Source organism: Mesocricetus auratus, unplaced genomic scaffold, assembly GCF_017639785.1.
Source record: "Mesocricetus auratus isolate SY011 unplaced genomic scaffold, BCM_Maur_2.0 Super-Scaffold_100009, whole genome shotgun sequence".
In the NCBI taxonomy this organism is placed as follows: Eukaryota; Metazoa; Chordata; class Mammalia; order Rodentia; family Cricetidae; genus Mesocricetus; species Mesocricetus auratus.
The window spans coordinates 9918422-9932103 of NW_024429193.1; the positions used below are offsets into that span (position 1 = coordinate 9918422).

The 13682-nt window shown below is 44.6% G+C and overlaps 1 protein-coding gene and 1 long non-coding RNA gene across 2 annotated transcripts in view; one reads left to right on the forward strand and one right to left on the reverse strand.

Moving 5' to 3' along the window:
* The window catches only part of Adgrl2 (adhesion G protein-coupled receptor L2), a 616339-nt gene that overhangs the window by 339600 nt on the left and 263057 nt on the right, over positions 1-13682 (forward strand). The window lies entirely within an intron of this gene.
* Positions 2784-8330, reverse strand: LOC121142285. The gene is made up of 2 exons (XR_005879263.1): positions 3648-8330; positions 2784-3363 (listed from the first exon to the last, which is right to left on the reverse strand). It is a non-coding gene; the product is annotated as an uncharacterized LOC121142285 (long non-coding RNA).

The window sequence follows — 13682 nt, forward strand, 5'->3', positions numbered from 1 at the left end:
GGGCAAGAGTCCTAGAGGCTCTAGATTAGGGTCAACACGACCCTGTGTTCCCTTCTGTGTGTCACCTTCCCCTTTCAGACAGCCATACCTTCAGCACCAGCTCTGGGTCAGAGCCCCAACTAGCCTGGGAAGTGGCCTCCAGGTCTTTCAACAGGAATTTTCTGGCAATTCTTACCTTTAGACCCCATAAACAGCACTGCCTTGTATATGAGGGCAACTCAGAATGGTTTTAAACTAAAGGCACAGCAGTGTTAAGCAAGAGCTACATACCTTTTCAATCTGTATTGTTGTGACCAGGAGACCCACCCATTTCGATGCAAAAGCAAGGAGTCTTTTATTGTTGATGTTCAACGAGCTAACCCCATTAGCTCGGGCCCTTCACCCTACCACCATGCCGAATGGCTGGAGAAAGACCCAAGCAACCTCGAGGCAGGGATCTTAAAGGGCAGCGTAAGGGGAGTGTCTAGGGGTATGAAACAGTCTCAGGATTGGTGTGCTTCTAAGTTCGATGACTTGCCCTGTGCTGATTGGCCAACTGGTTGTTATGGCCCATAGGCCCTCCCAGGGCGGTTGCTATGCTCTGCACGTCACTGCTGTGCACTGTCTGTAAAGAACACCCAGAGCCATAAATGACAGCCCCGCCAGCTAACTTCTGATTGCCTCCTTGCCATGAGGAGGACATCTGACCTTAGTGATCAGGACAGGAGCAGCAAGGTCATTCGAGCACATGTTAGCCTATCAAGTCTGCTAAAACGGTGTGGGGGGGGGAGGGCTGGTCACTACAGTATGTCTTAAAACTTACTGTATATCAGAGTCATACACGAATCTGTTATAATGCAAATGAGTAGAGCATGAGCGTCGGGTGTTTTTTTTTAAGACTGGACCTTAGTATGTAGCACTGGATGGCCCAGAACCCACTATGTAGACCAGGCTAGCCTCTAACTCACAGAGTTCCCCTGTTTCTGCCTCCTGTGTGCTAGGATTAAAAGTGTATACCAGTACATCCTGTGAGCTGAAGTTCTAACTATCTCTTAGGTGGTAAGAGTTCATAGACCACACTTTGAATGCAAGCTTTATAAGTATACTAATAGTTACCATTGTGTGTGTATATGTATGTATGTATATAAATAAAGCATGTTTTTTAAAAAAATCACAAGCCGGGTTTGGTGATATGCCCCTTTAATTCCCATTACTTGGGGGGCAGAGGCAAACAAATCTCTGGGAGTTGGATGCCAGACTGGTATACACAGCCAGTTCTAGGCCAGGCAGAAATACCTCATTAAGATCCTGCCTCAAAACACAAAACAAGGAAAAATAAAATAAAATAAATTTCAAGGCAGTTAAAAAGACTAAGTTTTGGACAAATTACTTAGAATCTTGCATCAGATTATGCTCCCACTCTGCCTCCATTTTAATCTGCGGGCACTGGCGGCATCAAGTCTTATCTTCAAACTGGGCTCTCAAGTGTTGCTTTGGAAGCTCCTGCAGCCTTCTAAAACCCTACGGATTCCTGAGATACATATTAGAGCAAATGGAAGACTAACTGTCTCCTGGAGTAGAAAAGAGTTTCTGATTAGATTTAAACAGCTGTCATCTCAGAAATTTTCCTCTCTACATCATTCTCCGCTCTCAACAAGCTCTCACAGGTTGCTCTCTTGGATGGCAGCTTCAGCCTGTATCCTTCCAACCCTGGCTAACTGTGCCCTCTGATGGGAACCTGGACATATTTAAGGGCATCTTTACCAGCTCAAAAACACTTGGCACTGAGAAATATTGCTCACTACCTTCTTTGCCATAACGAGTATTTTCCCACGTGCCCAGCAAAATCCAGCCACACCAAGGACGATGATGCCTCAGGTGACACAGCTTAAAGCGGTTTTGGAAACTGCAGCAAAAAGTTACCACTTTTCGTTGAACCTAGATGAGATTTCATCTAAAATATATGTGTGTTTTTTTTGTTTTTGGTTTTTCTTTTAAGCAGCTCAGACTTGTGGGAAATGGCAATTAAAAGCCTGTGGACATTGAACCAAGATTACATCATGGAAAACTGACTAAGGTTTTCAGGATAAATATATTGCCGATAGTATCATTCTGTGCTTTAAAAATAAAATGTAAAATACTGTGCTAAGTCTTGGATGAAGCTTCCCCTAGAGACTTTACAGATTGTAAGTGAAATGGCCGTTTTCTTGTTAGCCGTGATCAAAGTGAACGGGGAATGTCTACAAAAACGTGAGAGCTGATTGCATGTTGTATTGCTGGCACTGCACTTCCAGGCCACCCATAGGATACTGAACTAACTCCATCCAGCTTGAGGACTCAGCTTTCTCGTCTTGAAAAACAAAATAAAATTACACATTAAAGTCTAGTGCATAGGATTGGCATTGTTAGCATGTGAATACACCCCCATTCTCATTTAAAATTGTAGTCTTACTCCTTTAAATACTATGATACCGAAAGTAATGTACAATGAAAGATGTGTTTAATGGCCGGGCAATGGGTGGTACATACCTTTAATTCCAGCACTCAGGACTCAGAGATAGGTGGATCTCTGTGAGTTCAAGGCTAGCCTACTAAACAAAATGAGTTCCAGGACAGCCAGGGCTGTTACTCAGAGAAGCCCTGTCTTGAAAAAAGAAAAAAAGTTAAATTAATGATGACTTCCATAGCTTTGTCTCTATTATGGGAAACTAAGGAAAATGAAGAGAAAACCAGAGGCAAAGTTAAATAATACAATTTTCTTTTCCAAGTTTTAACATCTAGGATAAAATGACAATGCTTCTATGTTTTCTGTTCCATCTTTTTTTTATTAAACTTTTTAATTTATTTTGCATAACAATCACAGTTTCCCCTCCTTCCTTTGCCCTTTCTACCCCATCCCCATCTTCTCAGGAAGTCTTTTGGAAATGTTTTCTTATTCTTTATTTCCAGAGTATTATTAACAAGCCCAAAAGCATCCCTTGCAGTATTAAAACAAGAGAAATCAATGATACGATGATCACCTACCCTCAAGCCAAGGCTGCTCTAACAGATACCAGCTGGGTTGCTCACAGGTACACAACCATTACTCACTTAAATCTGGCCACTGAAAAATGTATGTCCAGAAAGCCGTACTAAAATTCAGGGGTTTTTAGAATGACCTTGAGAATGATCGAGAGAGACCCTGCTCTCTCTTCAGAAGTCTTGGAAGTCGCGGTGTGGCCCGCAGAAGAGCACTGAGGGCTTGGCCTCTCACCATAAGCCCATCTTGAAGCTGAGGTCACGCTCTGAAAGAGCCAGATCCAGATGGCCAGACGTGCCCTGCATGGGCTACACCAGAGTGCGACCGTCTTGTGTGACTTCAGTTGTTTCTGCTTCTGTTCATTCCTAGGCAAAAAGACACAGCAGACTGTAGCAATTAGGAAAGTGAGAACCCTCAAAGTCAGGGAGGAAATCAAGGCCAAGACGTAGTCGCTCAGTCTTCCAGAAGGAAGGAGGAGAAACATGTCTGTAGCCTGATGGATTAAATGCTGTGTGTAGGTTTTAGGAAGGGAGTTTTGCCGTGAGGGACAATGGAAGGCACTGAGTTAGCAGCACGAACCCTCATGAAAAATCAAAGACACTACCACCACAGGCACATTGTAGAATAAGGAACCCTTGAAAGTATTTACCATTTTGCTTGATCTACATATCAAAAGCTTCCTCTCCTGTATAGAGTAGATCCTTGCAGGAATACATGTCCTAGGAAAAAGTAAAATGAAAAGGGTAGAAAGGGGCATGTGCTTGAGGCTATGTCCTTCCTTTTCTTCTTCCTCTTTTTCTCCCCATCCTGCATTCTTTCATGAACCTCAGGCCAGTGCCATGAGCTCAGGCAAACCAGCACCTTCTGAGATCTACCCAGAACGCAAGAGACGCTGAAACCGAAGGACAGAAACAGCAAGGAGAAATCAGGTGTCCCGGGGCACACAAAGGAACCACCCCACCCCCCTCTTTAGTGACTGCTTGTGTAATAAGAGCCTTCTGCACCAGTCAGGGGAAAATGTTGACTAATCTTAGAATGATTTCTGTTGGATAATACAGCTTTCCTAAGTATTTTCAATCAGTCATATTGAAACACCCAAAGTCAAATTGCCAATGAGCTGAAACAAAGATGATTAGCTGTTTGAAAACTAACATTATCCTGCACACATATTAGGCTCATCTCTGGCACTCTGTCACACTCTTAACAAAGAGATTTCACTCCTTAAAGAGGGGAAGAGACGGAGGTTTCGGCTTTCTGTGTCTTTTGTTTTATTTTCCTTGTTCTTTTTTTCCAGTCATTTCACTAGCACTAATAGAGTTTTAGACAGAAAAGTGATTTCATACAGACTGCAGATATTTAGTTTGTTATACCAACGATATTTAGGATTTACTTTGATCTCAAACCATCCACAGGGTTGTAACTGTGAGACCTCTCGACTTTCACCTGGAAACTCTGAGAACGTGTGTTGACCGCAGGTCTTCTGACTAGGATCAGGGTTCAAATCTACTCTGTGTTCTTTTGACCTGAGGAGACTATCAACAGTTTCCTTAACCTCATAATACAATACCAATGCAACTACTTAACGGCTTGTGTCACAAAGCTATTGTGAGGTTTGAATAAACTGATGTGAAGAAATTTCCCAGTGCAGCACCTGAGACATTTGGGGTGACACAAGTTCTGGTCTCCTTCCCCACAGGAGCCCGGTCATCACGCCCTGGCGGTCCTGGTCCTCAGCATTCCTCTTTTGCAAGTCCCCCTCGTGTCACCTAAATCAAGCTATGCACTACCTCAGCCCTCGACTAGACTAGTGGCTGCTTAGTTCTCTCTTACCCACAGACTGGGGCATTCCTAACCTACTCTGTATGCCGAACCCTTTCTTGGAAATAAAAATAGTCACATTGTCCTGCACAAGTTTTCCTGATGCCTGTAAGACATAATTTAATCTCCCTAAAGGAGTATCCAAGGGATGTGGTTATCAGAGAATTCACAGCTGACTTCTACCACTCCTTATACTCTCCATGGAACTAACTCTCTGCTCGCCACCCTTTCACTGAGGTTCTGTCTGTGGGCTTGCTTTCCTCATGCTCTCAGACATATTTCCCACCCTCTGACAGAGAACAACCATTTATCTTCAAGACACAGCTGAAATGTCACCTCCCGTATGCAGTCCTCTCAGGCACACAGAGGAATTTATCTTCCTGTAGGATTTGTAATTATATCCATTCTATTATAGCATTTTTCCTCCAATAACTTGTTTATATCTCTGCCTCCACACTGAACAGCACCCTCCAATGTTTACCATAAGGCCAAACATATATATATATATATATATATATATATATATATATATTCTACACAGGTGGGTGAAAGAAACAGAATTGAAATATTTATTGACTGAAAAACAGGAACAACCACTGTTAGCTTACACATTGATCTATTGAAGGTTGATATTGTTTTTAATTATGTGTTTGTGGGGGAAGCAGTACTCAAATGTGAGTACAGATGTCTGTCCACAGAGGCTAGAGGCCTAGATACTCCTGGAGCCGGAGCCACAGGAGGCTGTATGCTGGGAATCAAACACAGGTCACCCACAAGAACAGTACCTAAACCCCCTTGAGTCAATTATATTGATTTTCAAAGAAAATGCAATTTTTTTTACTTTAAACTTTCAACCTCAACAATACATTTCCCCTACTATAGTTGGCACATGGCATAAACACAGAGGTATTTTTGTTATTTGTAGAAAATAAAAAAATTGAGGTAGGCCAATTCTTTCTTTCTTCACATGCTATTAAATAGGAAAGCCAGGGACATGCACACCCAGGGACAAACTGACTCTTTTGTGTAGTTTGTCATGGACTCTAACTCCTCATTCAGAAGGCTCTGTGTCCTGGTTTTCCTCTATCCTCGGGATGCTGGGAATTTAATGAAAAGAACAGTGGTGGTCTCATTTTCTTTTCTTTTCTTCCGCTTTTGTCATGAAAGTAAGAAAAAAAAAGCCAGTATGCAAAGGTAAGTTCAGGGCTCTAGCAAAAAACTTCGGTGAGTGCCTAGCCTCGGGCTGTCAGTGAATAAATGTGCCTCGCTGGTGATGACATACTAAATATGAGAACCTGTGTTTCTGGTTCTGCACTGTCATAGAGCTGCTATTATTCAGCATTTATTAGGTACCCACAGAGTGTAAGGCATAAACATGACAAGTGGAAAACACACAGTCCCTAACCTCTAAATTACCAGAGACAGAGGCAGGAGGAAGGAGGTGGACCTGGAAATTGCTTCCAAATGGCTGCTTGTAGGAGGAATTAGAAGGGAGGGAAACTCGAGGCGGGGCCAGTGGGTGGACAGGATGGCTTGTGAGGCAAAGGGAGGTGTGAGAAGAGTTAGTGTTTTCATAAAAGGCAGAGGGTAAGAGGTCAGGCCAGTTTCCAGAGTCGTAAGGGTTGAGATGAAAGATGAGCTGGCGGTAATGAAGAACGGGAAGGGATGAGGAGGAGGGCGGAGTGACTGCCCTGTGTCTGTGCTGCCCTTGCTGATGAGAGTGCCTGTGTCCTCCACCTTCCCAGGACGGTGGGCACGGTAAAACATACCCTGGATCTCCTAAAATGAAGGCTCAACCTCCATGAATAGCTTGGCCATTCCCTAGCCCTGGTTTCCCCATTTCCGATAACAAACAGGAGATCAGAGAATGGAGGTACAGGACCACAGTTCTAGTGACTTGGAAACCTGGAATCTGAGGGTCCCAAGCTCAAAGCCTACCAAGAGTAGAGATTCAAGTTCAAAGCCAGCCTAGGCCCTGTTTCAACAAAGACTAACTTCTCTCTGTTACTGCAGTACTGACTACTCTCTCTGTACTGTACTAAATAAGTATGCTTTTGTTTTTTTGTAGAATGTACATGAACCTAGCTTCCACCCCCGAACCTGAACAAACAAACAAGCAAAAAACAAAAAATAAGATTTCAAAGAATTGCCCTGAGAATTAAGAGATAGAAAGCCACAACAGTGGCTTGCACATTGTTTGGGAGACTCAAGACACACTGCAATCTTAGGCAACCTCTGACACCCAAGCTTTTTTGCTTTTCCCGGATATTCTTAGTACTCTTGGAGGAATAAGATTTTGTTTCAGAAAGAGAAGATCAAGTTTAAACAAACAACATTCACTAGTGAGTATGTAGACAAGAAGAAACATCATACTAACAACTGGATTTTAACCAAGATGCTCATTTGTTTGCTGTCAGTAGACACAGACCAAACAATAAGATTAGAAATGAAGATCGCAGTGGGAGCCTTGTTACACGGTTCTTGGGAACCGTGGAGGGAGGGCATAGCCGTCTTTTCATCCTCTGGGATGATCCATAAGATCCTACGTATAAGGAGGCTGTCAGTCAACTTCACCCTGCCTTCCTCCAAACATGTAAACCCAAGGGATCAGTAACGGCTTAAAGGGGGAAAACTAGTGTAAAGTTACACCAGGGACCGCTTCAGCCCTGCTGCCTTCATGCGCTGTCCCGTTGGGCTCCCACACTGAGTGAAACTTACCTGAGTGGCCCAGTCCACCCCCACCCTTACCAGACCTGCAGCCCTTTGTTAGAACATGAGCCAGAATTGCCCAGTCTCGGGGGCAGCCGGTCTCTAATGACCCATGCGTTGTCCAAACACACAGGAGTTCACTCTCAAGGAATGAAAACTCGCGTTCTTTTTCCATTTCTCTGTTGACAATGCAGAGCAGGGCTGTGTGGTAAACCCCGGGTTTATTCCCAGGATGTTGGCTTCATAGGCGGTACAGTTATGGAGTCGGACAGCTCACTGAAAGGAAAGTAAAATGGGATATTATCTCAGCACTGTAGGAAGGGCCCGAGAAAGACAGAATATTCCCCAAATGTAGCCATCACGAGCCTGGCATGCCCGCATTGATGATTTCATCAGACCAATAATTAATAAGCGTGAATTAGGCTAATGAAATCAGATGGGGTAATGAAAAGCAGCCTTCTCGTTAGCCTCGCTATTTCCTCCATTGTTTAATCTCTAACAGAGACTGAATTTGCCGCTCGGGACCTAATTGAGCCTATTTGACTCCTAGTCGACTTTAAAAAGAGTCTCAGGAAGCTTTTAAGACAGAGGCAGGTATTGAAAAAAACGCTAAGAATCCTCGAGATGATACCTGTGACATTGGGACCAGATCATATCAGAAGCACGGCCAACTTGTCCTGTTCCCTTCAAGACTGAAGACGTTGGCGATAAAAGAAATGATAAAGAGGGGTTTGCAGATGGCTTTTTGAGGCTGGACTTAGATGAAGTGGAGATTCTCTTTACCCCAATTACAGCTTCTTTGAAATTTAAAGTCTAGTGTGTGTGTGTGTGTGTGTGTGTGTGTGTGTGTGTGTGGTTCCTGGTGGTGGTGGTGGGGTTTACATGCATGTAGAGCCAGAGGATGACTTGGGTACCATTCCTCCTTGGTGCCCAAGGTCTGGCCTGAAACTTGCCAAGTAAGCTAGGCCAGCTGCCCAGCTGGCCCCGGGGAATCCACTTGTTTCCACCCCCCTCAGCCTGGGATTATGCACCCCCAACCTCACTTCCCACATTCTGATGTGGACGGAACCTTGCCACTTGTCTCTACAGTCCAACTGCTGGAGATTTCGTACACACATGTCTCAGTGACTAATTAAGCTCTAGTAAATTGCTCCTTGGGCGGGCGAGCGGGCAGGCGGGCGGGCAAGCGCTGAAGTGCAGTCTCGCAGAGTGATGGGAGTCAAGAATGGCTGCTTTGGCCTACAGAGCGGAACTGCGATGACTTGTCCTCCGTAGGAACAGTGATTTGCCTTCTCTGGCAGGAATTCACAGGCTGCCTCCCTATCTTAAATCTGCAGGAAAAAGCTGGACGCAGGCCTGATGGGATTTGGTTTCTATCTGAATCTTCTGTTCCAAAGAAAGCTCCAGAATCCACAGAAGGGATCAAGGGCCAGGAAAGCATGTGCCTCCCATTCTTCTCCTGCGAGGAACCCACGACAGGCTGGGTCCCGCTCCAGTGGCGCCCCATGGACCCCTGTCCCTGAATGAAAGTAAATGCAGAGAGGAAGGAAAGCATCAGTGAGTGAGGGGTTAAACTAGACAGGATGTGAGGATTTAAAAAAAAAATCAGAGTATATTTCAAATCTGATAATGTTGGATCTATTTTGAGATTACTTATCAGTTGGTTATTGTGCTAATAATTACCATTAAAATTAATACTACATTTTGGGAATTAGGCAAAGAGCTAACAAGTTTGCATTGGCACAGAGCATTCCAGAAGCAATCGGAGTAACTTGTTTCCGGAATGCAGCTGTGTACATTTTATTACCATCCTTGCAGGTGGAGCCTAATTTTAGTTCAGCCTTGAGAAGGAGGAATTGTTTCCCTCCAGATACACACAGCCCCTCAACAGCAGTCGGGCAGGTGGGGCTCCACGCAACACTTGTTTACATTCCTGTTTGTTTAAAAAAAAAAAAGCAGATGATTCATCCTGTTAATCGTCCAGTTTCTCTCCGATTTTAACGTGTTTTGAGCAGAAAGAGTCTGGGTTACATTTGACCTCCACCCCACCCCCACCCCCGTTCCTCCAATGCAAAACAAAGGCAATGAAATCGAAGATGATAAGAAAATGAGCAATGGGTCCTAAATATAGGGTAGAAGCCAGTGAATGAACGCAAGTAAAATTTGGAAATACATCTGTTTGGCTACAAAAGCATTTTAAAAAAGCAACAGTCCAGATCCTGGTTGGCTCAGTTAGAATATATATATACATTTCTTTCTGCCACTGCAATAAGGAAACTATTAGGGGAAGAACGCTGTTGCCAGGGGAAGGGAGATGAAGGAGTAGAAAGGAGATCACTCCGCGGGGAAGGCATCTTACAGGACTCAAGCACCCACATAAAAAGCCAGGCATGAGCCAGGGGTGGTGGGTCATGCTTTTAATCCCAGCGCTTGGGAGGCACCAACAGGTGAGTATGGGAGTTCGAGGCCAGCGAGGTCTACAAAGTGAGTGCCAGGTCAGCCAGGGCTATGCAGAGAAATCTTCTCTCAAAAAAACAAGCAAACAACAGAAAAGCCAAGCACAGCATCAGAGCTGAGTTCAGCCCCCGAGCACCCACACAAGGGTGTGCCTGTATGCCTGTAACCCAAGCACATGTGCTTGCGGGAGGGCAGCAACGGAGACCTGTGGGAGGCGGAGACCAAGGGGGCGGGTTGCTGGGGCTTGCTGGCTGCCAGTCTATCTGCAAACACAGAGCTCTGGCTGGGTTCAGAGTGTGAAAGCTTATGTCCAGGGGATAGAGCAGGATCCCCGAGGTCTCCTTTGATCCGAGTGTGCACGGACATGATCGCAGCACACAAACATGTACCCCACAGCCACAAATATAGGCAGCTCTCCTTCAAGTAGCGCCCCACCTCTGGGTCTCGGGGAATCCCAGGGGCTCACATCTGAGATGTAGGACAAAGCATTTTGCAGAAACAAGTGTCTGGTTATTAACAGCAGTGTCTCTTTAAATGGATTTAGCAAGTAGTTGAAGTTTCAAGGCACAAACCCCATCCTTTTGCTGTGTTTAATGTGTGCTGTGAACCTACTGTGTGCCTCTCTATGAATATGAGCGCTAAGGGTTGGACCATAATCCAGCTGTGTGATTCTTCTTCTCTGTGGGTGTTCTGGAACATTCTGTAACCTCTACAGAGAAGGGGTGGCATGCTGTGAGACTCCTTTCTTTCACTTCAACCCTGTGGAATGGATGGAATTCGTCAGTATGCTGGAGAGGTACCTTTTGTTCTGAACCTGAACAGAGACTTCCTTGAGAGGTCTCTTTTGCACCTTGGAGGTCACCATTCAAAGGCATCATCTTGATGACGTTTCTTAGCCTGGGATGTAGGTTTGCCTGAGATCGAAATCTTCCTACTCAACAGGAATGTCTATTTTTCTCAGGAAAGGGTGAAGAGCATTCCTGGGATTCCCCCACTCCAAAAAGCAAGTCCCCCTCCTGCTAAAAACCACAGCTTTACACAGAATGTTTTCAAACGCAGCTTATAGTGCAGTGGTCTGTGTAAGCTCATGGCCTCAGTTACACAGTAGCCTTTGCCCGCCTTCCTCTTACAGTAAATTAAACTTTGGCTACTTTGCACTTTTGCCTGCCTAGACTCCTTAGGGTTTATTTCACAATTCTTTCCCTGCCTCTGACCTCTAACCATGCTGAGTGACCATCTAGGAGAGTGGTGGATTTTTCTAAAGACTGTTCTCTTATTCAGCATAGATTTATTAAGCACTGACTATACTTAACATACTTCCAGATTTCAGAAATATATAACACACTGTCTGTCTCCTTCCAAAATTCCAGGACTTTTGGTAGAGACATTTACCTAGGGAAAGAAATTCCAATCAACTAATCTGTTGGTAAAGGAAGAAAATAATTCTTCAAGACCCCAGCTTTCCAAAGCGTCTTGAAAGCTCACCTTGAGACTTAAAGGAGACGGTGGAAAACAAAGGCTGGTGATGTTTGTGCAGTCTGACAAAAGCCACACGTCGTCATAACTTGTTGGCGCTGCTGTCCCATGCTACCCGCAGGCGGAGGTGACCGTCAAGGGGGGTCTGTGTGGGTGAGCAAGGAGCAGTGAAACTTTCCAAATGGCTTCGGGGTGCAATGATGGTATAGGTCTGAAAAGGCAGGGGAAAAAGGTGTGTTTGAAGCCTGAACTAAATTAGCAGTTTTTGAGTAATCTAATCTCACAGGTGATAATTGCTCACTTACCAGACTGAGATTATGAAATTTCTTGAGGGTAATTCTGACAGGATTAAAAAAAAAAAAGACATGATAAGACCCAATCTTCTGCTTCCATCTCTTTCCAGTAGGTTGCAAGCCCGACTTCCCCATTTCTTTCATTCCTCCTTAATGAAGGCCCTTCCCTCTAAGAGGCTCTCAAGGCCAAGAGGATAAACAAAAGGGAAACAGTGGACAACAGAAGCAAACTGTTTTTCCTTCTTTCTAACTGGGACCCACACTGTTAATAACAGGAGCCATCCCTTCTGCCCCTTGCCTGATGCCTCCTTCCCTGTGTAAACGCTGGCATCTACCCACTCCTCACCACCAGACCCAAGGTTAGGTGTGTGTGTGTGTGTGTGTGTGTGTGTGTGTGTGTGTGTGTGTGTGTGTGTGTGTGTGTAGGGGGATTTCCAGGATATAAAGGGAATTGTTTTAGCTACCTGTCCAGAGGCTCCTGGCTTTGTTTGTTTGGGGTGTTGTTGTTTCTTTAGTAACCCCAGCTAAAAACCATAGAGCTGGCAACCCACTTCCCTTCTTTCCAGATGCGTCCTTTTCCGGTACGTTCTCTTCTGCTCTCTTTCCCCGGCAAGCCTACTTTTCCTGCTAGGTTCCCTAAGACATACAGTCAAACATTACAGGAAGCATGTGACTCATTTTACTCCTGCTGCTCAGTGGCCTCAGAATGAGACTTCAAAAGATTTGTTCCCCGAGTTTAATCTGAACCTCATTGAGTCGCCTGCCATGGAACCCTCCACCACAGCTGATGAAGCGAAGACCTTTCTGAAGTGCTTAGATGAGACCTGACTGCTAGGAAGCCACTTTTAAAGAAGTTCTGACCGGCATCGAGGCAACAGTTATGAGATTCTTATGGATTCTTGCTTTCTTAAAAGAGAGTGCAAGCTGTGGAGAGTCCAAGTATTTTATACGAAAACCCCAGTCCTGTCCAGTCGCATTGGTCCAAGTGCAGAAGATTTGTGAGACAGCAATTTGGCAGGGTCATACCAGCTTCCTGGGAGAAAGATGAGATAAATCTCCTCCCTTCCTGACTCTCAGTGAAGATGAGATTCAGCCACTTCAGTCCCAAGGCTGCCAGGCCCTTTATCTGGTGGTTAGGCTTAGCTCTTGTACCCATCCTAATGTTCACCGGGCTCAGCTCTGTTTAGTTTGTTTAGCACAGAGACGGGATAAGGCTAAACAAAGCGTTAGCCAAAACTCCTGTGAATGCATGAGAATCTTTTCGGTGGAGAAAAGAAACAATAATTTAAAAGTAAAGACTATTTTGATTATACATACCAATATACTTGAATAATGTCTACTCTTATTTTATTTTTAAGACTTTTGGTTAGCAAGAGTTATTTAGGCTGGGGCAAGGTGGCTTTCATATTTTTCAAGCCATTTTCTCCCAGCCTTACATGTGTAAGTGTATTTAAAACCAAATTAAATAATGTATTTTGAAAGTGTTTATATTCATCCTACTGCCAAGCAAAGATTCAATTACTCAAATAGATTAGATTACTTGGGACAGCGGAAGTGCCAGCCAGTCTCTACCCGGCAGTGTTGGACCAGCTCCTTGGATAACAGGTCATTGCATACTGCGCTCCTTTCTGATTACTGCAGGGCATAAATAAGGCAGCACAGGGTTCGGCAGACCCAGCATTGTTGGGTGAATGAAAATTGATGGTGCTAGTGATAGCAGGATCGATGTGTAAACAATCTTACCCAGTATGACTTTCTTGATGTTTCTAATAATCTTTTAAATAAATTGTAAAGGGACTGTCCGGTATACCGATGGACCTGAATGTTTGGAGGCAGGGTTTAAATGGGCAGACTCAGGCCCAGATCCCCAAGCCTAAGGGGCACCAGAACCCTGTTGCCAGAGCCCAGTCTCCTGTTCATTATTCTTAACT